General features: G+C 48.4%; 1 protein-coding gene and 1 long non-coding RNA gene across 16 annotated transcripts in view; one reads left to right on the plus strand and one right to left on the minus strand.

Annotated features, from left to right (window-relative positions):
• Positions 1–11,550: 11,550 nt before the first annotated feature.
• On the minus strand, positions 11,551–24,494 carry LOC142818595 (uncharacterized). The gene is made up of 3 exons (XR_012896137.2): positions 24,360–24,494; positions 13,417–13,543; positions 11,551–11,669 (listed from the first exon to the last, which is right to left on the minus strand). It is a non-coding gene; the product is annotated as an uncharacterized LOC142818595 (long non-coding RNA).
• Positions 24,334–24,497, plus strand: part of PPFIBP1 (PPFIB scaffold protein 1) — a 163,218-nt gene continuing 163,054 nt past the window's right edge. For 7 of the 15 annotated variants that reach the window (XM_075899106.2, XM_075899057.2, XM_075899163.2 and 4 more), the window contains exon 1: positions 24,334–24,490. The gene's annotated coding sequence lies outside the window, so the exon portion shown is untranslated. The remainder of the gene's footprint in view (positions 24,491–24,497) is intronic. The other 8 variants (XM_075899189.2, XM_075899220.2, XM_006127690.5 and 5 more) reach the window with 3 other exon arrangements.

Raw genomic sequence — 24,497 nt, forward strand, 5'->3', positions numbered from 1 at the left:
ATCAATGGTCTGGAACAACTTCAATATGAGGAAAAGTCTCAGGGTGGGATCTGTGTTAATCTGTAACTGTAAAAACAAGTAATCCAGTGGCACCTTAGAGACTAACATACATTTTATATATATAAAACCTAGTCATGAGCTTTTGTGGGTAAAAACCACTTCATCAGATGAGCTGGAGTGGAAAAAAAGGAATCCAGAATGTATAACAGAAAAAGAAGGGAGAGGGGGAGAAAAGTGCCTGCACTACACTTGACAGATGCTTTTTTTCCTTGTCCCCTTCCCTCCCAGTGCCTCCTGGCTGCACCATCAGTTGTTTGGCGTACAGTGCAGGCATTGAGAGTTGAGAAAAGGCAGGGTGCTGGTAGTCCTGGGCAATGCATGACCCAGATGCTAGGAGTGGACGGGATGGGACCAGCCCCTTCCAGCCACTGAGGTGCTACTGTTCTGCAGTCCTGCATGGCAGCTGTCCGAGAGAGCCTGGCTGGAGAAGATGTGATTTCTGTTCCCTGCCTGGGCTTGGGTGCTGGTCCCCGACAGCCAAGCCAGGGAGTGAGCAGAAACCATCTCCTCCCCAGCCAGGCTCTCTCAGGCAGCTGATGAGAAGGGCTGCAGAGAAGTGAGTAGGAGGGGCCGATGTTGAAAGCAAATCCCTCTTGCTCCCTGCCTGGACTTCCTGCCCTCCAGGAAGAGCAGCAGAATTTGCCAGGGGGAAGTGGAACAGATGTACCTGGAGGTCAAAATGCCCCCCACAGGTACCATGGGGTGGGGAAAGCATGGTGGCCCTGAAGTTAGGTACAGGAGAGTGGACACATGAGTCCACTCCTTTAGAGACCTGTCCTTTACATCTGTGTGGAGGCACTACTTGAATATGGGGCACTGTAATGGGAGGGAACAAAGCAGGGGTGGGAAAAGGTGGGACAGGGGTGGATTGGGAGCAGGGCCTAGGATGGAGTGGAGGCTAAAGTGCCCCCCAGGAAATCTGAAAGTCTGCACCTATGAGAACAGAAATATTTATTGAACAAGTCTGCCTTTTCTGCATTATTAGAAACAGTTCTACCATGTTTCTGTAGTAATGAACTACTTTTGTTCTTGCCATTCTTAAAACCCATCCTTTTTATTATCTTATATTTTGCTGGCCATAGACTGTGCCTTGTGTCTTTTAGTATACCTTATCAATTTTCTGTCCTTCATGTCTTCTAATTTTTATTAACTGCTAACTTTCCCTGTTCCCCATTTAGTATATACTATATTGAGACTTTACTTTTTTTGTAGCCGCTTTAACTTCCTGTCTAAGTCAGGCTGTTTTTTTCAGCTAGCACAGTGTTCTTTCTCAACTGTAGCTTTTTGTGCATCAGGTAAAATGGATTGTGAGTTTTTTTGAGCATCTTGTAAGGTGTACTTAAGCAGTTTCTCAGCTTTTTTCTGTTTAAATCTTTTCTCTTAGGTGATTTTGTGCATAATTGTTTTCAACTTTGTGAAATTAGCCTTTTTAAACCATCAGATTTAGATTTACAGATTTAGACTTTGTTGTGTTTGCACATATTAAATATAATCAAGACATGAGCAATTGCACCTGATCTATAATTTTTAGTTCAGATATCAATTCTTTCTATCTGTCAAGATGTGATGTAAAACAGAATTTGCCTGTGCTAGATGTAACAATATTTGAGTTATCTTTTGATGGCCATTTAAGTTTAAAGACTTTCTTTAAGAATAATGTAAATTTAAAAGAAACTGTTAAAAGCTGAAAGACTTATATAGGAAATAGATGTAGAATTTCAACTCCTACTAAACCCTGATGAAAGTAAAGGGATGTACAGTAAACTTCCGATAATCCGGCATCTTTAGGACCCAGGGGGTGCCGGATTATCAGATATGCCAGACTATCGGAAGGAGAGGCTATGAGGGGTCTGGGGTGGAGTGGGGGGGATGCGCCCCTCGGCACTGCAGGACCAACCCGGCAGCACCCCAGCTGCTCTGCCCCAGACTTCCTCAAGTCAGCCACTGCTGAAACTGACCAGCAGCTGACTCGGGGAAGCCGGGGGGCAGAGCAGCTCCAATTGTCCGACTGCCCAGAGCACTTCCGGGTTCCAGATGGTGCCCGACCATCAGGAGTGCCGGACCGTTGGATGCCGGACCACTTGAGTTTTACTGTATCAGAAAATGAACTGAATAAAATAAATATAGCGTTTTAACTCTCTTTCAAGGTATTTTGAGAATTTCCTGTCCCAAACTCAAAAGCAATTAGTTGCAACATTGAAGAATTACAACCCTGCTGCATATGCAATAGGAGATTGCATATTTATGAACTGAAGATGCTCCTGTGACCTGCCAATGAAAGGTTACAGTGGCTGCTATTTCAATCCAGTCAAATCCTGAAAGAGGTATGCCTTCCATCTTTAGTGGAACTGTGAAAAGAGAGGTGTATAAATAGCACTGGACTCAGATGCATACAGGCTCACACACCTTTGTGCTCTTATTTTCATATTCGTAAGTGTGTATACTCACTCACACTTCTCTTGCTCATGCACGGTCACTTTCTTATGCTTATGCCCTTAATTCAGCTAGTTCATCTCATCTCAGCAGGAGCAGCAATATAACAGGTAAGAAGAACAATGAAGCCACAGTACAGCATCCTGAAGCAGCATTCTCCTGACCCAGTATGGCTGCTGCAACAAGATAATGAGAGCTGGTTAAAAAAAAATCTGACAGATCAATATTCCATTGGAAAATACTTATTAGATAAAATAGACAACTTTCAAAAGAACATATGACTTCATCAAAATTTTGATAGGAAACTATCTAAAACTTTCACTTTGACTTTATAATTTTGACTTTTAGGGTGTATATATTTCTAATATATAGCTCAAAAATGAATTCAGAACATGTTAGTTGCATTGAAACAATATTTTTGGAACATTTTCTTTTATTAAAACATGACATTTTGATTTTTCTTCCCAATTCAGGATTAAACCAAATTTCAAAACTCCCCATGTGATAGAAATATCAAATTTCAACCACCTACTATGATGACATGATCAAAGAATTCAACACCATTGGTGAGCTGAAACTTGCAAAAGCACTGCCAAGGGACTGGCTTTAAATTGATCCTGAAATAGTTTTAATGGGATGTTGAAATGTTATTTTAATTGAAGGTACTAAGAGTTTCTCCTGTTAAATATCAGATTGTTTAGATTGTGTACCAGAGTTGTTTACTCGAGTCCCACAACTTGAACTCGAGTCCGACTTAAGTCGCCTAGGTGACTCGACTTGAGACTCGACTCGGATTCATTGTTTGAGACTCGAGACTCGACTTGAGACTTGCTAATTTTGTTAAATCAACTTGGTGAAAAAATTGTCCAAAAATGCTGATATTGATGGCTTGTACAAAAGTGACTTGACATTTTTTAAATTAAGACTTGAGACTCGACTTGGGACTTGACTTGAAAGTGACTTTAGGGACTCGAGACTCGACTTGAGACTTGAACTGTAGTGACTTGAGACTCGACTTGGACTTGACAATGACGACTTGAAGACAACACTATTGTGTACTCCTGAAAAAGAGATGTCCGCTACCCTTGGTAGACAGAAAGGTATAGTGAAATGTAACTTGAATGTAAGATTCTTAATAATTAATGTATCTGTTTCCAGACTGTTCCTTGCTTTTCTTAGGTAACAAATTTAAATATTGTTTTTGCTTTCATAAGATTTAGTTAAAAACACTTACCTTTGCTATTCATAAACTGTTCAGGTTACCCAGGCTAAACCGAGAAGTATTAATCAACCCTTAAAAAATATTTATTTGCCCAGCTATAAACTGCTCTAGTAATGAGACAGGATTCATTACTAATTCTGGGAATAATATTACTTGTCTTATCTTACCTAGAGGAGAGTGTCCTCACCAAAAGAGGACTCATTTTTAAGGTCTCTCTATTGAAAGTTCATCACAGAAAGACATGCAGAAAATATTGCATCTGAAGTAACTGTTGTTATAGCCTGAGTTCTGTTTAGTTTTGTCTTATTTTATTTCTCTTTCTTTAATAATAAAATACTTATAGTTAATGACTATAGTTATTTTGCTTAGCTGACACCACTACTAAAGACAAGGCATGGCAAGAATCCCATGTGATTAAAAGAGTGGGAGTCAACTCTCGGAATTGGCATTGAGACATTTACTAAGATCTGGCCTGTCATTTCTTGTTTTCTTAGATTACAAACAAAATGACGTGGCACTTTAAAATGCTCATTTCTATCCCACATATGTGAGGGATGAATGGGGCCCTTGGTGTACAGTTATTTCCCAAGTCAGTGAGTCAGGGACTTTCAAACCACACAATGCATTCTAAAGATGTCAGTCCAGGAACAAGCAAATACAAATGTCTCAAACTCTTGGAAATGGGAAGCAAACACAGTTCCTGTTCACATAGTGGAAGGATATTGTGACCTTCCCTGGAGGTCTTGTGGGTTTTAAATACTATTGTCGGATTTGTATGGGGAATGACTGAGCATGTAGTCTCTTCTTCTTTTTAAAGCAGGAAAGCTGGTTTTGGTGTTAAAGTGCAAGCCTGCAAGGTTGTGTTCCTCTCTCTGCCATTGACTCTGTGTATGTATGAGGAAGTCACTTAACTTATTTGTGCCTCATTTTCTTATTTGCAAAATGGAGACAACTCTTCCCTATCTCACAGAAAGTTGATGTTTAATTCATTCACGCTTGCAAAGGGCTTTGAGATCCTCTGATGAACAGCACAATAGATACGTAAAGTATCCTTATTGTGATTTTTATTACCTGAATGACTGTGCTTGATGAAGGGTGACAGGCATTAAATATATACTGTATGTATGGCCCCTGTTGACATAATCTGAAAAGGACTCTGTTTAAGGCCACCAGCAATTTTAGCCCCGGTGCATCTTAGAGTATATCTGCACTGCCCAATAAGCCTGGCTCTGACTCACCTTTGAGCTCAAGCTCTCTTCCTTCCATGCACTCACAAATTAGTCCAGTTCATGTCAGCAAGAATTTAGGACCCTGCTGAGGGGGTAGATCAGAGCCCAAATTACATTAAGACTCTGGTCCAAACCTTGTTTTTTTTTTATGTAAGTCAAGCTGCAGATCCGACTCAGCAAGTCCGCATATTACAGTATTGACACATTAGCCCGGCTGCAAGACTTAGGTCCAGCAATTGTAAATTGTGGGCTTGGAAAACACTGAGTCCACAGACCTGGGTCCCATAGACCAGGGTTCACAATGTCCTTAGGGCAGTGGTCCCCAAACTTTCGGGGCTGCCCAGTGCCCGGGGGCGGGGCTGCTCACACGCCGGGCGTCCAGGGGCGGGGCCACCCATGCGCCACGTGCCCGGGACCAGTACCGAGCACGCGCCTCACGCCCGGGGTAGGGGCCAGCCCAGATCATTCAGTGGGTGCACCTAAATGCCCCATAGCACCTAAATGCCGTAAGTGCACCATGGCGCCCGCGGGCACCGCATTGGGGACCACTGCCTTACGGTATATCTACCCCACAGTTAGATACCTCGAGCTGGCACGTGCCAGTTGACTTGGGCTCTAAGGGGCAGTTTCATTGTGGTGTGTAAGTTCAGGCTTTGGCTACAGCCTGAGCTCTGGGAACATTCCACCTCAAAGGATCTTGACCCAAGCCCAAACCTTTACAGTGCAATTAAAGAGCCCCATAAGCCCCCACAGGCCAGTCATGAGTGTCTAGTTGCAGTGTAGATATTCTTAAAGGCTGCAGCTTGGAGCAAATTGGATCCAGCTTTACTCAAAATAACTTTCATGATTAATGCAACTGATTAAAAGAGTTCAAGGAAAAAATAAAGCACCAGTCTTCCTCTCCCTTCTCTAGTAAACAGCTAGTTGATTACGGGGGAAGTTGAGAGGATATCATTTCTGTGACTAACTTATACCAGGCAAGCTGCTGCAGCAGAGGCTCGGAATAGGTGTAAAATGAGCACACGAGAGCCTTTCTGCAGGCCATGCTGCAAATGTAAGTGGGATGCTGTGATAACAAATACCCAATATAAGGCAGTCATGTGCCCAAGCATAGTGGCAGGGTGAGGAATGGCTAGGTGTGCTGCTCAATGGGTTTACAGGTGTCGGAAGGAGAAAGCAGATGTTACAGACCAGCTGGACGATTCATAACAGCCATTATTAGACACATATATAAAATGCACCTTTGCTCTTTATTGTGTCCTTCAGGTGTGCTATACCCAGATGCCATTTGTCTGTATTTCTATAGATTCCTTCGCCCTGATAAGTAGCGCTGGGTGGGCATTGCCCAAACCTCTGTGTGTATGAGTGTAGAGAAAGAGTAGAATTACTCTCATTTTGCACATCCACAAAAGGCCTCATCATTGTAAGTTAGTCAGAAAATTGGTGTAATCAACAAAGTAATTGATCTTATGCTTGATAGCTTAATTTTATAGCTTTCAGTAAGTCACTGCAGATTTTTTTTCTAGATCCAAATCCATATTTCTTCAGTATTAGAAGGAAGTGTTCTGGCTGGGGCTTGATCCAGCAGTCAACTTTAATAAGACATGAAGCAGGAAGTAGTGAAACATTTTCTTCAGGTCCAGAGAGAGAGAGAGAGAGAGAGAGAGAGAGAGAGTTATATATGAACACTGTACTTGCATGAACTCACTGAATATTACATTCAGATTAAGGTATATTTATATTCAAATGAAAATCTGGAAAATCTTTGAAACAAAAAAGCAAGGTTCTTGTAGGGAAAAGGGGCCTAGAAATTTGACATAAGGATGTGAAATTGACTTTTAGGCTGCAATTTCTTCTTCCTTGCTCCCAGCAGAATGATCACTAAAAATAAAATAAAAACAAAAGCCCCGTTCACCCATCAAATCTTGACAATAATTAAAACGCTGCCACTAAAAAAATACTCTTCATTGGCTATCTAAGTATTTCCGGTTCACACCAGAGTAAGAGGAACTTTTAGATTTTATTTTTACATCACTTTTATGTATAGCCATTGTAACTCACTGATATTTATCTCCATGTTCAAGCTGGCCAGATTCCAGGAATTAATCACTCTGTTTCACACATGTTAGTATATAAGGCTTTTTATTTGAAGATTTCTTACTCATTTGAAAAGAATTTGTAGTGGTTGTTGACCTCTTTCCCTGCTTGTGCCATAATGGAGAGAAGAATTATGCAGAGCTTCCAGAAAACATGTGATAGCAGCATAATCTTGAAAGGGTCAATATGTCTTATATTGAGCAACCCACCGAATGGAGAACCAAAGGGAGCACGATTAACAGAAGCACAGGCCTTCTCAAGTTGCAGCTTCCCAAAGCATCTTCTGAGTGACTGTGTTATATCAAGCTTAGGGTTGCCAGATGGTTGAAACAAAAATACCGAAAGCCCCACCTCTCCCCCCCCAAAAAAACACTGAGAAAAAATTCTGTTGAAGGGGAAAAAAAGTGTGTGGGGGGGGGGGAGGGGGCGCAGGGAGAGACCAAGGTTGTTGAGTCCTCCCCCCCCCCCCCAAAAAAAAAAGGACTCCAAGACCATTTTGTGCCGGCAGCCTTGAAGAACCAGGTAAGTCTGGTGTCAGGGGGACTGGGGGTGTTGGGAGCCGGGATGGCTCGAGGGGGGGGAGGCAAGTTGCTTCTCAGTTTAAATCTCTGTGGTAATCACAGGGATAGGATCACTGCTAGGGTTACCAGGTAGTCATTAAAAAAATAAATACCGGACACGCTTCATGGGGGAAGGAGGGGAAGGACCAGCCGGGAGGGGAGCCGGTGCTGGCCAGGAGGGGGGTGGGGTGGGAAACAGCTAATGGGGGGCAATGAGGCTGGCTGGGGGAGAGCGGGGGCTGACGGCAAGCAGGGCTGGACGTGGGGGGAGGGGTCGGGCATAATGGGGCTGGCTGCGGGATATCGGGGGGGCGGGGAGGCAGCGAGCTGGCTGGGGGAGCTCAGGAGGAGGGAGAACTGGCTGCCAAAAGCAGGGCTGGCGGGGGTACAGCGGGGCTGGCCGGGGAAGATCTGGAGCAGGAACCGGTCAGCGGGACACAGAGCTGGCGGAGGGGGTAGGGGAGCAAATGAACTGGCAGAGAGTAGGACTGACCGAGGCTGTGCAGATCCTAGGGCGCTCCCATCCCGCGAGTCAGTCTGGCTGCAGCTCCACCTCGCACTTGATCAGCGCGCAGGAGCATGGACCAGGCTGCCCCTCCTCCTCACGCGCAACCAGGGCTCCCATGACCAATTGCGCCCTGCCTGCCAGTCACTCCTCCTACCCCCGCCAGGCTTCCATCTGGCGCCCAGCCGGAAAACCAGGAAATACCGGACATTGCACAAGTCCAGTATTTTCTGGATTTTTTTTTACTGGACAGAGGCCCCAAATACCGGACACCTGGCAACCCTAATTTCATGGCTACAGGAGAAGTCTACACAGCTATTTTCAGCGATTACACATTTACCTAAAAAATGCATTTTAACATCCCTGTTGCTGGGTCTCTGTCTTTCTGTTTAGAAATTTAAAAAAACTATAGGGCAGCGATTCCTGATTTCTGCATTACTGTCCTGTGAAAGACTTCTCCCATCAACATAGTTACAACTTCTCAGGGAAGTGGAATAACTATGCCAATGGGAAAAGTTCTCCCTTCAGCATAATACCATTTTCACTAGAGCACTCCAGAGGCACAGCTGCCCGGGTGCAGTTATGCCGTTGTAGTCGGGGCCATATAGGAAGACCTGACCTGCCCCTGTATCCATTTCTGAGCTGAGCTCCTTTGTTTCCTACCAGATGTTTCACTTTATGCCTCAGCCTGTTTAGTGTGCTGCACCAGAATCAAATTGTTATGAAGATGTTCTTTGTTGCTGCTCGGATATACATTCAATCTTTCTCAAATCTGCTGATGATACCAAGATAAGGGGTACAGCATCAGGAGGCCAGACCCAAACTGCTATATGATCTGGATTAATTATAGAATTTGGAAGCCTCAGGAGAGAGGACTTCTCTACTAGTAATGTGAAACTCCTTTCCCAGGGAGCACAAAATAAAGAGCACTGTGATGTAACTCTACCCAGGGTGTTAACATAAGATTATTCTCATTATATTTCAAATCTGTCACAGTGACTTTTCTCTGTCACCCAGAATTGGAGGAACTGCACAAAAGGTGCAGAATCAAAATGGAGCCTGGCCACAAACTGAGCTTTCTCAAGAAGTGGTTCTCAATCTGAAAAAGGCTAAGAGCCACGGAAAGTCCGTGTCATCTGGGCAAGTGAGCACATGGTTGGGAACCAGGCAGGCCTGAGTTTTCATCCTGATTCATTGTGTGACCTAGGGAAGCCATTGCACCTCTTCATCTCAGCTGAGCGCCAGTCTGGCACCTTCCATGGGCTGGGAACTACACCTAATGGGAGCTGTGAGGGCAATGCCTGTGGGTGGAGGCAGCACGTAGAGCCTACTGGTTGCGCCTCCACCTAGGACCTGAGGGACTTGTTTCCACTTCTGGGAGCCACCCAAGGTAAGTAACGCCTGAAGCCCGCACCCTACTCCTTCCTGTGCTCAGCCTCGTGACCCAAACCCACTCCTGCCCCAAACTCCCTCCCAGAGCCCACACCCTGCACTCCTTCCCATACTGCCACAGCCCAGAGCCCTCTTCTTTCCCCAAATGACCTCATCCCAAGTCCAACCCTAGACCCTGCACCCCAACCTCTGCTCCAGTTGTGAACCTCCTCCCATACCTCAATCCCCTGCCCCAGCTCGGAACCCTTCCCCACACTCCAAACCCTTCAGCCACATCCTATTGCACCCCAAACTTGCCATCCCCATCCCAGAGCCCTCACCTCCAGCCAGAGCCCTCATTCCCTCCTGCGCCCCAATGCCGGTGAAAATGAGTGAGTGAGTGAGTGAGTGAGTGAGTGAGTGAGTGAGAGTGCAGGAGAGTGTGTGACAGAGGGAGGGGAGGGTGTTGGGGACAGGGACAAGGCTGCGGAGCAGAGGAGGGACAGAGCAGGGGGCAGGGTAGGGGTGGGGTAAGGTTATTTGGTTTTGTGCAATTAAAAGTTGGCAGCTGTACATGTGTTAATAACACCATAGAGTGGCATCTTATAATTTCACATAACAATGTTGACACCCATATTTTATCAGGATGATACTGATCAACAAATTAAGAGTTTTCAAATGATACCACACAAGAAATATTGTGTACAAAGATGATTGCAGTAGTGTGCAGGGTGTGAATACAGAAGTACATTCAGTCATAATAATATGTACCCACCTATCTCAAATAAATGGCTATAGAATGGGGTAATTGCCCCTCACCTGGGCATTGTAAGGATAATTACATTAAAGACTGTGGGCTGTTCAGATACAACAGTGATGACAGCAATGTTAGCACTTAAAATGGACACTTTCTGAGGATTAATTAGTTCTTCTGTACAGTACTTTGAACATTTAAAATGATACAGCCATGTTAATCCATACAAACATTTGAGTTATTCACTGGCACTAAAAAGACAAAGTCATGTACAGTATTTATCTTCAAAATGCCCGTGGGAGCTGTCAGAATTATAGGCTCAAGTATTCATACTCATTTTGAACCACAAATAGAGACTATTTTCATTGCACAAAATATATTAAAGAATGTAAAACATTCTAGAGCAAATATCTGGTTGTGACAATCTCCTGTTGCCTTCCTAAGAAGGGTTGGGTGAGATGTTTATTTTTCCAAATGTTGCATTTTTCAGAAATGTATAGCACAACAACCTTTCTTACAATTCAGCCTGAAGCAAGAAGGGCTAAGCTATTTTGGGAGATAAGAGATAAGCAAAGCAGAAACCCTCATCAGAGATTTGTCTTGACTTACAAGGTATTTTCTTTAATGAAAGAATTCAAACAATGGTCATAAATTCTTTTTCAGTTTTGATTTGTATTCAGACAAAACTCACTTGTTCAGCCTCCTACAAAATATTTCTGTTTAGATTAGATTTCTGTGAGTTGCTCTTTGTCTTTCAGGATTAAAGGAGAGTTAAGAATCAGAAAAAAAAATAAAAAGAATGAAAAGAAATAAACGGACAGACAGAGATTATAGTAGTGTGTTTCACCAGGGATCAATGTTGCTTAAATTGACTGAAGGAGTGAGGTGATTAGGTCCAGGATTTTTGTTTTTGATCCCAACCCTAATATTTATTAATTGTCTGGGACACAGGCTGCATAGCAAGGTGGCAAAATGTGTTGTAGATTCAAAACAGTCAAAGCCAGTGTTCCCTCTAATCTTTTCTATGCCTGTGCAGATTTTTTTTCATCCATGTATGGAACAATTTTATGTGCACCGAAGCAAGTGTAAATGTGCACTACTAGTAGAAACAAAACTTAGCTCTGAGTGGTTGCACAAGCACACAACTTACTGGGAACACTGGGAGAATGTCTAGAAAGACCAACCACAATTAGATAACTTGGCAAAATAAAAGCAGATTCTTCTTCGAGTGATGTCCCCGTGGGTGCTCCACTACAGGTGTCGGATTCGTCCCAGCACTGCAAACCGGAAAGTTTTTGCCAGCAGTAGCCCCCTCCGGAGGACCGTGCATGCGCAGAGCGTCCCGCGGCATTCGCGCCTTTTCTGCCTCGCGCAGTCCGACTCGCCAGTTCCTCCTAACTGTCCACGGCCGCAGATGGACTTGGAACATGCTCCTCCCCTGAGGAGAAATCGTATCGTTTATTCGTTTGTTCTTTCCCAGTTAGCCCCTTCCTACATAGTGTTAGTCAGTTATTATCTTAGTTAGTTAGTTAGTTAGTAGTTAATAGTTTAAAAAAAAAACATTTCTCTTGCCGTTATAACCTTTGAGGGCCGCTCCGACCAGCTCCTCAAGTTCTTTCTTCCCCCGGAGACCACCGCACTAAACATGCCCGGCTCTCCCGGCTTTAAGAAATGCGCTTCGTGCGGTGACGCCATGCCGGTTTCCGATGGCCACTCCCGCTGTCTTCGCTGCCTGGGAGAGGGCCACATCCCCCAGAAATGCGGTCACTGTTCCAAGTTGACTATGCGAGTGAGGCGGGACAGAGAAATGCGCCTGAAGATGCTACTCTTCAATAAGGCGCTTCAGTCCCCGTCAGTAGAAGAACGGGAAGCTTCAGCCCCGCATAAGTCCAGGGACGGAAAAAGCTCCGCTCCGTCCAGGAGCCTAAGTGCAGGAGAGACACGAGGCTCATCGGGCTACCCTCCCACACAGGGAGTGGACAAGTTACCCAAAGCCCGTAGTACATCGGCGCCGAGCCCCGCACTCTCAGTGCTCTCGGTCCCGCCAGGTCGTCCGGAATCGGCACCATCATCTGCGGCACCGAGTCTCCGAGCAGCACCGCAGCCAGATACGGTGCGGTCCTCGGCACCGAGACACTCGGCACCGTTGCCTCACGAAGACTCTCAGACTAACCCGGCACCGAGAGTCAACCCAGCACCGAAGCCTAAGCAGGCACCGAAGACTAAGCCACAACCAATGCAGACACTGGAGATGGCACCGAGAAAGCACTCGGCACCCAGGCGAAGTCTGCACAATCAAGAAACTCTGCTGCGGACAAGGAAGCTAAGCGTCTGGACTTGCTCAGCAGGAAGGTATATTCGTCGGCAACAGCCACACTGAGGATGGCCAACTACTCTGCCCAACTTGCTAACCACGACTTCGATAATTACTTGAAGTTGGTGCCTTTGATACAACATCTGTCAGACTCCAAAAGGGATGTACTGAAATCCATTGTGCAGGAGGGTTATACAGCAGCCCATAATGCACTCCAGATATCTCTGGATATTGCTGACTCAGCTTCCCGCACTACGGTGACATCGGTCGTCATGCAACGTGCCTTTTGGCTCCACCTTGCTTCTGTGCCAAAAGAGCTACAGCCCAAGGTGGAGGACCTTCCATTTGATCGAGCCTCCTTGTTTGCCCAGAACACGGATCAAGTGTTCCATTCCGGAAAAGACTTCCGAACTACGTTAAGAACCCTCGGGATGTACACTCCGCCTTTCAGGCGCAGGAGAGCATGGCCGTATAACAGACAAAGGCCTTCTTATTATTATTCCACCCAACGCTTCAGGCCCTACGACCAACATAAACAAAGGCAGTGCCCCCAACGTCACCGCCAGCAGCCCATTAAGCATCAGAATCAACAACAACCTCGGCAGCAAGTTTGACGCCCTTGTCGAGGGTCTGCGTACCATCCCCCATTGGAGTCTCCATCACGAGTAACCAAGCTTTTCCACCGCCGCCTGAACCCTTATTGCCGCCGTTGGTTCACCATCACCATGGACCATTGGGTCAGGGAGATCGTAACCTCTGGACTCACCATTCCCTTCTCCACTCTACCTCCCACCAACCCTCCATTCCCGTCCCTTTTTAGGGACCCCTCTCGCGAATTTCTGTTGCGTCAGGAGGTCATGCACCTACTTACCATAGGTGTGGTAGAAGTAGTTCCTTCCGAGTTCCGAGGCAGAGGCTTCTATTCCTGGTACTTCCTCACTGAGAAGAAGTCTGGCGGATGGAGACCGATCCTGGATCTTCGCTGCCTCAACCGCCACCTGTGAAGACAGAAATTCAAAATGGTTACTTTGGGCTCCATCATCCCAGCACTACACAAAGGGGATTGGTTCGCGTCCCTCGATCTACAGGACGCATACTTCCATATTGCCATCCATCCAGCTCACAGGAGATTACGCTTTACCATGGGCAACGATCATTACCAATATGTGGTGCTCCCCTTTGGCCTATCCGCAGCCCCAATAGTGTTTTCAAAGACCCTGGCAGTCATAGCTGCGTACCTTCGTTGAGCCGGCATCACCATCTTTCCCTATCTCGACGACTACCTCCTCACGGCCCCCTCGATGCAAGAGGCCGAGACCGCAGTTACCGCTACAAGAGGTATCTTCGAGACTCTTGGACTAATCATCAATCTACCAAAATCTTCTCTGGTCCCAGCCCGGTCCATCGAATTCATTGGAGCCAGACTAGATTCTACAACCGCTATGGCGTACCTACCCATAGACAGAGCCCACGCCATCCGAGACCTATCGAGCGTCCTGCTTACTGCCCCGGCAGTCTCATACCTCACCTGCCTGAAACTGTTAGGCCACATGGCCTCCACTACGTATGTCATAGCCCACGCTCGCCTTCGCATGCGGTGCCTGCAACATTGGCTTCTTGCAACCTACAGACCTGGTATTACCAATATCAACAGGCTCACGCCTGTTCCTGCCCGCGTCAGGGACTCGCTCGCATAGTGGCTCCACCCTGCCAATACTTTTGCTGGTGTCCCCTTCCGGGCTCAACCCCCGTCAATCCAGCTTACCACGGATGCGTCCCTTGTAGGCTGGGGAGCACATATACTACAACATCGGGTTCAAGGCTTGTGGTCCCACCAGGAATCCCTACTCCATATAAACTTCCTGGAGCTCAGAGCAGTTTTCAACGCTTGCCGCCACTTCGTCCACCAGATCCAGGGAACCACACTACAGGTCCTTACGGACAACATATGCACTGTATACTACATCAATCGACAGGGCGGAGCCAGATCCAGGACCTTGTGTGCGGAATCAGTGCGCCTTTGGAACTGGGCGATTCGCCACAGTGTCACACTCACAGCCTCCTACCTCCCCGGCAAGATCAATACAATTGCAGATGCACTCAGCAGATCCTTCCAATCCCAACACGAATGGGAACTCCTCGACTACGTAGCCCATGATCTGTTTCAGCTATGGGGCTACCCAGAAATCGACCTCTTTGCCACTCACGACAACAAGAAATGTCGCGCTTACTGCTCAAGAGCGGGCATAGGCAGCCAATCAATGGGAGATGCCTTCCTGCTCAATTGGGGGACATATCATCTCCTATACGCCTTTCCCCCGATTCCGCTGATACCCCGAGTAATAGGGAAAATACTATCCGACGCAGCGACAGTAATCCTGGTGGCTCCCTTCTGGCCTCGCCAGACCTGGCTGACGCAACTCATGCAGATGTCGCTATCCAGACCTCAACGACTTCCACAGCTGAGCAACTTGATCTCGCAGCAACGCGGCAATCTTCTCCATCCGAACATTGACAGTTTGCATCTGACAGCTTGGCTCCTAACTGGTTCCAAGGCCTAGAGCTAACCTGCTCCCAAGCACTCAGAGACGTACTGGTACAAAGCAGCTGTCACAGCACTCAGAGATCTTACCTACAAGTGGCACCGCTTCTATACTTGGTGCCAATCACAAACCATCGATCCTCTCGAAGCACATATCCAATGCATCCTAGACTATATACTCCATTTACATTCACAAGGCTTGGCAGTCGCTTCCCTAAGAGTACATTTGGCGGCGATTTCGGCCTTTTACGCTCCGATAGAGGGTTTTTCTGTCTTCTCTCATCCACTTACGAAGAGGTTCTTTAAGGATATTTCCAATCTCTACCCACCGCATAGGCCTATCTCAGAACCATGGGACCTTACCCTCGTACTGGACACTCTTACCTGTCCACCATTTGAACCACTTGCAACTTGTGATTTACAGACTCTCACTATTAAGGTTGCCTTTCTCCTCGCGATCACTTCAGCCCGACAAGTCTCCGAGCTCGCGGCACTCTCCGCCGATCCTCCCTATACAGTATTCACTCAACAGGGCGTCTCATTGAGATGTCACCCAGCCTTCGTGCCAAAGGTTAATTCGTCATTCCACGTCAATGAGCCTGTGGTCTTTCCTACCTTCTACCCCAAGCCACATGCTACACCTGAGGAAGCTCGCTGGCATACATTAGACGTCAGAAGGGCGTTGGCATTCTATTTGGACAGAACGCGTCCCTTCCGGAAGTCTCCACGATTACTATTATCAGTGGCGACCCGCTCTAAAGGTCATCAACTGTCGTCACAACGTATATCGTCGCATATCATTAACTGCATCATTCGCTGCTACACCCTCAGGGGCAGGCCCCTACCCTGTCCACCAACAGCACACTCAACCAGGAGTATGGCTGCCTCCACAGCATTCCTAAAGAACGTCCCACAACGTGACATATGCCGTGCAGCAACATGGTCGTCCTCATCCACGTTTGCTCGACATTATGCCCTTGACCGTCTCAAAGCTGCAGACATAGCAGTCGCTCAGGCAGTTCTTTCTTCTGTGCACAGATAATTCCGAAGCACGACCAGCTGTTTGGGTGACTGCTTCATACTCACCTGTAGTGGAGCACCCACGGGGACATCACTCGAAGAAGAAGAAATTGTTACTCACCTTGTGCAGTAACATCTGTTCTTCGAGATGTGTGTCCCCGTGGGTGCTCCACGACCCGCCCTCCTCCCTGCTTCAGAGCTCTTCTTTCTCTGTTTCAGATGTTCCGGCTAGGAGGAACTGGCGAGTCGGACCGCACGATGCAGAAAAGGCGCAAACGCCATGGGACGCTCTGCGCATGCGCGTTCCCCCGGAGGGGGCTACTGCTGGCGAAAACTTTCCAGTTTGCGGCACCGGGATGAGCCTGACACCTGTAGTGGAGCACCCATGGGGATACACATCTCGAAGAACAGATGTTACTGCACAAGGTGAGTAACAATTTCTATGTTTCTGTGTAGATCTGTTCCAGGTAAAATACAACTGTTCTCATACACGCTGATGGAGTTTGACTATGTTATGACTTCCCAACACAAAGATCCAGGAAGCCAGTGAATAAGTGAAATTAGATGTTTTCTTGGTGCATGACAGCTAGTAAGATCTTGGCATTACAGAAAATGTCATTGTACAAAATAGATGCTACAGTATATCTTCACCTTGAGTACTGCAATTAGTCCCCTAATTTCTGAAAGGTTATATTAGGAACAGAAAAGAAATGCCAATTCATTGTGCAGCCAGCCAACAGAAAGACCAGGCTTCAGTTAAATCCCAGATGAATCCTGACATACGATTTATGTGGGATTTAAGTGATTCATGGGATATTTGCTGGTCATTTCACCTTGCAAGAGAAAAATCTGGTAGAGGTGGCTAATTTGGAGGACAGTTTGGATGGTAATAGAAATGTAGCCATGTTAGTCTGGTATAGCTGAAGCAAACTGCAGGACTATGTAGCACTTTAAAGACTAACAAGATGGTATTAGATGATGAGCTTTCCTGGGCCAGACCCACTTCCTCAGATCAAATCTGATCTGAGGAAGTGGGTCTGGCCCACAAAAGCTCATCATCTAATACCATCTTGTTAGTCTTTAAAGTGCTACATAGTCCTGCAGTTTGGATGGATGGGCTCAATGAATGGTGAGTTACAATCTCACACCACTTCTATACTCATTTGATTCCATTGACTTCATTGGTTTGTACCATGGCAAGTGAGATCACAATTCTGGTCTACTCATACCCTTTTATTGCTGCTTTTCACTGTAAATTTAGATATTGGTATAGAGAGAGCACTTATTAAGTTTGAAGATACCAAGCTGGGAGGGGTGGCAAGTGCTATGGAGGATAGGGTCATAATTCAAAATGATCTGGACATGGTTTGAGGTAATTAGGATGAAAGACAAATACAAAGTGCTCCACTTAGGAAGGAACAATCAGTTTCACACATACAGAATGGGAAGCGAGTACTGCAGAAAGGGATGTAGGACTCATACTGGACCACAAGCTAAATATGAACTAACAATGTGACACTGTGGGGGAAAAAAAAAAGCAAACATGATTCTGGGATACGTTAACAGGAGTGTTGTGAGCAAAACACAAGGGCTGCGTCTAGATTGGCATGATTTTCCAGGAATGCTTTTAACTGAAAAGTTTTCCATTAAAAGCATTTTCAGAACAGAGCATCTAGATTGGCACGGACGCTTTTCCGCAAAAGCACTTTTTGCGGAAAAGCGTCTGTGCCAATCTAGACGCACTTTTCCGCAAAAAAGCCCCGATCGCGATTTTCATGATCGGGGCTTTTTTGCGGAAAACAAATCTGAGCTGTCTACACCGGCCCTTTTGCACAAAAGCTTTGCGTAAAAAGGACTTTTGCCTGAACGGGAGCAGCATAGTATTTCCGCAAGAAGCCCTGATTTCTTACAGTAGGAAGTCAGTGCTTTTGCAGAAATTCAAGCGGCCAGTGTAGACAGCTGGCAAGTTTTTACGGAAAAGCAGCTGATTTTCCACAAAAACTGGCCAGTCTAGACACAGTCAAGAAGTTATCTGCTTTACTCTGTGCTGATTAGGCCTCAGTTGGAGTATTGTGTCCAGTTCTAGGCACCACATTTCAAGGAAGATGTAGAGAAACTGGAGCAGGTCCAGAGAAAGAGCAACAAAAATGATTAAAGGTCTAGAAAGTACGACCTATGAGGGAAGACTGAAAGAACTGGGTGGCTGTGTCTACACTGGGCCACTTATTCCGGAAAAGCAGCTGCTTTTCCGGAATAAGCTGCGAGCTGTCTACAGTGGCCGCTTGCTTTTCCGGAAAAGCTATGCTGCTCCCGCTCGGGCAAAAGTCCTTTCTCCAGAAAAGCTTTTCCGGAAAAGGGCCAGTGTAGGCTGCTTTTCCGGAAAAGCAGAAGAAACGGAAAAAAGCGCTTTGGATGCTGCGAGACCCCGTAGGAGCCCTGGACTTCCTGGTAACCCGAGCTCTTAAAGAGCTTGGAGGCTGCTGGGCGCACGTGGCAGGAGCGTGCCGCAGTCCCTGCTGCCTGAGCTCTGCCACGTGCCACTGTGCTGCCCAGCCACCATCTCTCAGCAGCAATGGCAGCTCCAGCTGGTGAGCCCCCTGCACTGCCAGCGGAGGAGGCCCCCAGGGGCCGCAAACGGCGGGCCCCATCCTGGGCCCCCAGGGAGCTGGAGACCCTCCTGGACCTGTGGCAGGAGGAGGAGGGTCTCCACGACCTACACTCGAGGCGCTGCAACGTGGACATCTACCGGTGGCTCGCCGACAATCTGGCCGAGCACGGACACCCCACCCGGAACTGTGAGCAGGTCCGCTCAAAAGTGAAAGAACTGAGGCTGGGGTACATCTGGGCCAGTGAGGGCAGGGGGGCAGGACCAGACGCCTGCCCCTACTACGAACGCCTCAACGCATTTCTGGGCCAGCCAGCCCCACAAGCTCCACCAGGGCCAGTGGACATCTGCCAGCGCCCCCCGTCGTCTGACCTACCAAGGCGGGGGAGGGAGAGGAGAGCGGCAGCGCATCCGGTGGAGAGGAGGCCAGTGTTGCCACCACCCAGTAGGCCCCCTCTAGCAGCTCCTCTGAGGCCGAGGCCGGGGAGGAACCCACTGGTGAGCCTTTGGAGTTTGCACTACCAAAGGGCAGGGGGCTGAAGGCGGAGGGGGGGGAGCCAAGTGCCCGGAGGGAGGAGGGGGAGAGCATGTCATTCAGGCCACGCGAGCTGCACGCTGCGTAGCATTAGGCAGCAAGCAGCACATGCAACCACGTGCAGCCTGGTGACCGAGCAGCACTTGTCCACGGCAGGCAGCTGCAGGGTACGCCTGGGACCGTGCTGCTCACACACATTCCGGCGGGACCAGGGGGAAGGGTGGATGCCGGCTGGAACCGGCCAGGGCCCCAGGGACTCAGCCCAGAGCCCGCACCTCCGCCAAGGGTGCAGCACGGAGAACGGCACACTGTCCCATGCCTGGCTGCGAGGCACAGCCAGCCGCTGTTGGGTACGCCGCAGTATCACAGTCCTGTAACCGTGGACCCCACCGAGCCCCTCGCCTGCTCCCGGTGCCTTGGCTGGTTCCCCGAGGGAAGTCCCCACTGTGGCCACACATGTCCTTGGGCTACCGGGCTTGCGGGAGGGATACTGGGAGGGAGAAGGGTCCCAGAGTTTTGCTGCAAGGATGGGACACCCTCCCCCACCCAGTAACTCTTCTGGTTCCGTCCAGGAGATATCCCACGCGAGGGGATCTGAGGGCCCAGACCACCTCTGCCAGATGTGCTCCCAGGCACTGTGTGGGGATGCATCTCGCTCCCTGTCAAATACCAGTGATTAGCCCAAAGCTTTTCACAGTCTCCACCGGCAGGGAGTTCCACAGGTGAACGCAGCCTAAACTAAAAAGAAAAACCCTAACTAAGCCCGACACACCCGACGAACAGTCACAATGATGGCCGATATGCTTTGAACCGACGCTTTACAATTGGGGGAGAGGTAAGGGAAGGAGGTAGGGAAAGGTAGGGGATGGGAGGGAGTAGTCTGGGGAGACCCAGGCGACCCTACCACGGGGCTTGGGCAAACATGTCCACCAGGGCCTCTCTGATGCGCACCGCATCCTGGCGCGCCTGGCGGACGGCAGCTGTGTCGGTCTGGTCTAATGTCTGTGAGCCGGCTGCCATCCATGCACAGAGGAAGGCCTCCCCACTGCGCTCCCCAATGTTGTGGAGCAGACGGCCAGTACCTCCGTTGCATTCTGCTCACCCATCTCGAGATGGGTGAGCAAACAACGGAAGCGGGCTTTTAAACGTCCAAAGGCGAGCTCCACTGGATTTTGGACCTGGTTGAGGAGGTCGTTGAACCGGGCCCGGTTCTGGTCCGGCTGCCCAATGTAGGGCCGCATAGGCACATCCCCGACAGTCAAGTCTCGCCGGGGGAAGTAGGTGCCCGCCTCCAACCTGCGAAAGAGTCCAGAGTTGTGGAGGATGCGGGCGTCGTGTGCTCGGCCGGACCAGCCCCCATAAATGTCCATAAAGTGGCCCCGGTGGTCCACGAGGGCCTGCAGAACAATGGAGCAGTACCCCTTGCGGTTCATGAAATGGGCTGCTCGATGCAGGTGGCGTCCAGGCCTCCCCCGCAGTTGGGGAACCCGAGGGCAGCGAAGCCGGCCATGGTATCAGCCACGTCGCGCAGGCGGATGACTCTGGGGAGCAGGACGTTGTTGATGGCGTGGACGACCTGCAGAAGGGTGCAGAGAAACACAAGGGTACACATCACATACGGCAGGGGTGAGTGTGCGCTCCCTTGGGCCCCCCCCCCTTGATTCTCTGTGTCCTCACACACACACACACACACACACCAGGGCCCTCCCTCACCCCATGTCCCCCCCCCCCACCGGGCCTGTGCAAGGGAGGGACAGCCCAAACCCCTGGGCGACCCAGCCTAAACCCCTGGGCGACCCAGCCTGGAGTCTTGGCTGTCCCTGGGCCTGGAGTGCAGCACCCTCCCCCCACCCCACTCCCCCTGGGACTTACTTCCACGACGATCACTCTGACGGTTGATCTTCCCACCCCGAACTGCTGTGCCACCGAGTGGTAGCTGTCCGGTGTGGCCAGCTTCCACAGCGTGATGGCAACCCTCTTCTTCACGGGGATGGGTGCCCACAGCCAGGTGGCGGCTCTCTGCAGCGGGGGGGTGAGCCAGGTGCACAGCTTCATGAAGATCCGCTTTCTCATCCGGAAATTCCTGATTCATTGCTGGTCGTCCCATAGTCCGAGGACCACCCGGTTCCACCAGTTGGTGCTGCTCTCCAAACTCCAGACGGGCCTCTCTACGGTGGGGTGCTGATGCGACAGGGTTGCCAGGGCAATAAAGTGATAGGGAATAGCCAGCATGGGTTTGTGAAGAACAAGTCATGCCAAACTAATCTGATAGCTTTCTTTGATAAGATAACGAGCCTTGTGGATAAGGGAGAAGCGGTGGATGTCATATACCTAGACTTTAGTAAGGCATTTGATACGGTCTCGCATGATATTCTTATTGATAAACTAGGCAAAGATAACTTAGATAGGGCCACGATAAGGTGGGTGCATAATTGGCTGGATAACCGTAGTCAGAGAGTTGTTGTTAACGGTTCTAAATCCTGCTGGAAAGGGATAACAAGTGGAGTTCCTCAAGGGTCTGTTTTGGGACCCGTACTGTTCAATATCTTCATCAATGATGTAGATATTGGGATAGAGAGTACGCTTATTAAGTTTGCAGATGATACCAAACTGGGTGGGGTTGCGACTTCTTTGGAGGATAGGGACATAATTCAAAATGACCTTAGCAAGTTAGAGAAATGGTCAGAGGTAAACAGGATGAGGTTTAATAAAGAGAAATGCAAAGTGCTCCACTTAGGAAGGAACAATCAGTTCCATACATACAAGATGGGAAGTGACTGTCTAGGAAGGAGCATGGCAGAAAGGGATCTAGGGGTCATAGTGGACCACAAGTTGAATATGAGTCAACAGTGTGATGCTGTTGCAAAAAAAGCAAATATGATTCTAGGTTGTATCAACAGGTGTGTTGTAAGCAAAACTCGTGAAGTCATTCTGCCGCTCTACTCTGCACTAGTTAGGCCTCAGCTGGAGTACTGTGTCCAGTTCTGGGCGCCACATTTCAAGAAAGATGTGGAGAAATTGGAAAGGGTACAGAGAAGAGCGACAAGAATGATTAAAGGTCTAGAGAACATGACCTATGAAGCCAGGCTTCATGAACTGGGCTTGTTTAGTTTGGAAAAAAGAAGATTAAGGGGGGACATGATAGCGGTTTTCAAATATCTAAAAGGGTGTCACAAGGAGGAAGGAGAAAATTTGTTCCTCTTGGTTTCTGAGGACAGGACAAGGAGTAATGGGCTTAAAGTGCAGCAGGGGAGGTTTAGATTGGACATTAGGAAAAAATTCCTAACTGTCAGGGTGGTCAAATATTGGAATAAATTGCCAAGGGAGGCGGTGGAATCTCCCTCTCTGGAGATATTTAAGAACAGGTTAGATAGACATCTGTCAGGGATGGTGTAGACGGAGCTTGGTCCTGCCTTGAGGGCGGGGGGGCTGGACTCGATGACCTCTTGAGGTCCCTTCCAGTCCTATGATTCTATAATGGCTCATTTTTTTGCATGGAAGAGTGATAGAAATCACGGAGGCAAAGTGTGGACAAGTTACGTAGTGCAACAAAGATCATGTTTGGCATCCACAGTTGGCATCTTCTGATTCAGAAGAAGCTAGTTGGGGAACAAATTTAGATCTTCGCAGAAGGTGATCTACAGGAGTGGAGGGAGGTGGGATTGCTTACATAACGAATACTCAGTGTAATTAAGATAAAGGCCAACTTTAATGTTATTTTCTGGCTCCATTCAGGAACTATCAGTTCAAGAATACAAATTATTAATATCACATCACATAGCAGAGGCCAGTACCCACCATCTCCAGAAGTTAAACTTAAAAAACAACAAATGGTCTGGTAGCACTTTATAGACTAACAAAACATGTAGCTGGTACCATGAGCTTTTGTGGGCACAGCCCACTTCTTCAGATGACCCGAGTTTTGAGTTTAAGCTGTGCAGACCCAAAACAAACATCTCCAGAGGCCATGTTACAAGAAGGACACTATACAAACTAGTATCCTTAAATGCTTGCTTTTTATTATTTTTATTTTAGTAGCAGTAATATTTTAAAGGTAGGAGATTTGTAGTGGTTTGCATAGTTGTTAGACGATCCCAAACATAGTAAAAGCGATGACTTTACCGATAGTCCCTAAAAGAGGGGAATTGTGGATGCTCTTCCTGTTTGGCTCATTCAGAGTTCATTTTTTTAATTGTATCCTTTGGTATATATGGCTGTGACTATTTTCTTCCACTATTTGATCTGAGGAAGTGGGTCTGGCCCACGAAAGCTATCATCTAATAAACCATCTTGTTAGTCTTTAAAGTGCTACATTGTCCTGCATTTTGCTTCAGAGTTGACTGTGTGTGCTGAGTTAGTGAGTATGGGTTACTCTGGATAAAGCCTGTATTGAAATCCAAATGCTTGGAGCATGTTTTCTAATTACGAGGGAGCCAAACTCCGGAGATGTTTGTGTGCAAGAGGTTTAGGGAATGCAGCGCTGGGTTCCTGTTTCCCTCCCTACTCTGTTGCAGGCAGCTTTCCGCGGGGTGCCCACAGGTTGCTGGAGCCTAGCTGGGAACAATCCCGGGAGTATCAACAGAGGCAATGCAGGGAGGAATCTTTGGGTGTGTGTCTGTGTGGGAGTTGCGAGACGTTGCTCTTCGGTGGGGGTGCAAGAGGCGTGTCCTAAGAAGTTGAAAGTTGGGGAAGGCGCTGGCCCTGATTTGGAGCGTGTGTCGATTCTGAACAGTCTGTGTAGGGAACACCCCCAGAGAGTGGGGCAGCCCCGGTGTCAATCACACTTGCAGTGTAACCGGGGAGGGGGGTTGTTTACACTTTCCTTTTGGGCTGGGAGGTCAGGACTGTCCCATGCAGAAGGTGCCCAGCATTGGCTTCCTGAGCGCTGCGTGAAACCACCGCCCGCCCTGCCCAGAGACACCAGGGAAGTCGCATCCACAGCCCCCCCCCCGTCCCGATTTCCAGCAGGACTGGCGCTCCCCGCCTGGAACGCACACATGCTCTGCCTGCCCCTGAGTGACTGCTCCCGGCCCCAATGAGCTGGAGGGTGCCGGCTGCCATTCCCGCCCCTCCCCGAGCCTCTGTGGCCATTCCCCGCGGGGAGGGAGGTACCTGGAACCGGAGTGACGTCAGCTCCCAGCTCAGCCCCTGCTCGGATTCCTGCCCTGGTGCGAGAGGCAGGGAGCGAGCCCGGCGGGGAGGAGGGGGCGATCGAGGGTTTAACAAGGCTGCCCAGGGAGAAGGTACCGC

This window comes from Pelodiscus sinensis, chromosome 1, assembly GCF_052426305.1.
Source record: "Pelodiscus sinensis isolate ZL-2025 chromosome 1, ASM5242630v1, whole genome shotgun sequence".
In the NCBI taxonomy this organism is placed as follows: Eukaryota; Metazoa; Chordata; order Testudines; family Trionychidae; genus Pelodiscus; species Pelodiscus sinensis.